Raw genomic sequence first — 3,116 nt, 5'->3', positions numbered from 1 at the left:
CTGAAGGCACCAAATGTCAAAGAGGTTGCCCATCCTATCGGTGAAGTCATTCAGGAAAGGGCCTAGCTGATATAAACAGGAAGTCTCTTGCCTTAAAATTTGAACGGGTCCTATGTAGGCACCTACCCAACTCTCAGATTTCCAAGCACAACCTCCTAGGGGATAAATTCTAACATATGCAAATGAGCCAATTTGCAGCCCATTTCGAACTTCCCAATTCTCAAACACGGCCCATATTTCTCCAGTGCTCTCATCAGTATTGCCCTTTACAGATTCCTCTTCGGTGTCAGACTCAATCACAATTATCTTCAGTGGGTTGTACATTGGTTCAATCTCTTCGAGTTCAAGTTCAGGTTCAGGTTCAGGTTCAGGCTCATAGTCTTCTATTAGTGCAATTTCTTCAAGGTCAAACTCAGGCTCATAGTCTTCTACAGGCGACTCCACTTCTTCACTTGGGTCAGGTTCTATGTCATAGTTTCCCACCGAACTTTCCTCATTAGAATTAATATCTGATGACCCTGGCATCCTATAATAAAAGGTTCTAACTTAGTTAAGTCACTGAAAATTACAAATTAACATAAGGTTTTCTTAAACGTAAAAAAATAATAATAATAAATTGCTACTCATGGCCCAAAGGTTCGATTCTAGACTCTGATACCAAACTGTGACGCGCCAATTTCTTTTTTTGGAACATCATAAAATTTAAATAACAAATAACTTGCTAAATAAAAATTTTAACAACTAATTAGAGAAATTTAAATTCTCACATAGTCAAAGCTTAACAACAAAACAAAATTACGAGTCCGCATACAATATTACAACAACTTTATAACATTCGTAATTACTAATAAAAAAAGATAATAAAATTTTATTTTACTAAATTCTTGATTTCAAGTTAGCCACTGTTTTATATTAGCAGCGACCTCAATTTCAGTTTCAGTTCCTTCCTCGTCATAATCTGGCATAAAACACCAAGATAACAAAATATATGCCATGAGTTTTGCAACACAATAAGAATACATAACCAAGATACCATTCTTTTTAAGAGAAAGTAATCAGGTAATAATTATGACAATTAAGAGAAAATGAGAGAATTAATAGTATGATAATATAACAACAATTTAAAATAATTTCAACAATTTTATTAGTTTAAATAACACTCAAAATCTCACCAAAGAGATTTTCTTACCAACCACTAAGCCATGGTCACAGTTAATTTGGAAATCCCCCCTTGGTCAATTATTCAAGAACTACCAAAGATGCCCACACCCAAAGTTATATACCCAAGTCGTGGCATCCGTGGTCTGCCCTAAGGGAACAGTCTACCAGGGGTATGTAATCTCCCTGCGTCCTACCCGCACATCCACCCTTATTCCAAAATCGAATATCAAAAAGGGTTCAAATAAGTCTCGTGCCATCTTAGGGTTTCGCAACACAATTATATAAAAATTATTAAAAACTAGGGCTCACCCTGAACTACTGGTATTAACCCTCGATCGTTAACTTTATATATACCGTTAATCATTTCAATTAGTTTTTATACTAATCACAAATAATTCAAATTTCAATTACCAATAATGTTATACCAACTTATTAAAATTTCCAACATAAAATATTGCACATGTCACACATTAATAAATCAATGTACAAAATTTAAATAAACAATTAATTTAAACCATGGTATGAAATAATAATGTAAATACAAAATAAATAAATCATAATCACACACATGCATGGATTTTTAATTTATAAGATTAGACTAGGAAAATATTAGATTTTAGTCCAAATAAAAAATTTAAGAAATAATTTTTTATTCCTCCTCAATCTGCCATAATTTTTTTCAGAATGTATATCTCATAATTAAAATTATAAATAAATTACTTATACAACTCTAAAATTCATATAAATATATAGAATACTCAATAAACATGTTATAGTCATTTTTCAGAAAGAATTTTCTAAAAATAAATTGTAAATAATTCTGAAAAATTTCAAGAAAGTTTATGACACAGATTTATTACATTTTCTTAAATCAATTCCATACTTTAATTTATAAATCAATTCCATAATCTGAAAATTTATTATGAAACTTGACTTCTCAAATTTCGATTTTTATTTAAAAATTACCAGATTTGGTTTAATATAGAATTTTTAAATGATTTTTCCAACATAGAATAAAATCTGTCTTACAGTTTCAGATTTTGTTAAAAATTTACATAAATTCGTACAAAACTCAATAATTGTTGCAAAACTTGTGGATGAACTAGATATCATTCTCAACAAGTTTGTAGAAGAAATGATCTCCAAATTTTGAGTATAAAATTATCTAAAAATTTGTACAACTGTTTGGCAGATTTAAGGGTCAAATAAAATCTTCAATTCCCTCTTTAATGGTATAAATTACACATGCAAGCCTATTTCCACAATAATACCATGATTTTAAGACTACCAATATCTTCAAATATTTGATACTACGAGTTTAGTCATTTTATCATATAAATACGATTCGAAAATTTCAAAAATTAAAAAAAAAATGAGAGGGCTAAGAGAGTTTTTTTACTTAATAATAGGATGATGAAATAGTAGAAAATTTTGGCTTCCTTAATCTCCTACTCTTCTTCTTCTCCTACTCAGCTTAGCTGCTTGACATATTTCTTTTTCTTCTTTTTCTCATCCGAATGCAAGCATGCATATATATATATATATACATACAATGCTTGCCAAGCCCCCCTCTCTCTCTTTCTCTCAAGCATGCATATATATACGATGCTTGATGAGCCCCTCTCTCTCTCTCTCACACACACACACATCATTTGCTCAAGTCTATTCATCTTTCTCAAATCCAAGAAGCATAATGAAGTCTTCTTCCTTATATTGACATGTAAATAAGCAAGTGGCATTCTCTGCCACAGAAAATTTGAAATTTGAAAATTTTTTTTTGGGGTTTATTAAAATTAACACACTAAGGTTTTTAACTAAGTTATTTAGTAAAGATAATTATCACGTTGAATCCCAATTGAAATAATTTATAAACAATAACTATTGAATACCCACAAAATTATTATTCTTAATAATATCTTTGTTAGTGATTTAATTAGATTAATTTAAAACTAACT

The sequence above is a fragment of the Camellia sinensis genome, chromosome 1 (genome assembly GCF_055761805.1).
Source record: "Camellia sinensis isolate YWXY chromosome 1, ASM5576180v1, whole genome shotgun sequence".
Taxonomy (NCBI): domain Eukaryota; kingdom Viridiplantae; phylum Streptophyta; class Magnoliopsida; order Ericales; family Theaceae; genus Camellia; species Camellia sinensis.
Note: the sequence above shows the minus strand (reverse complement) of the source record.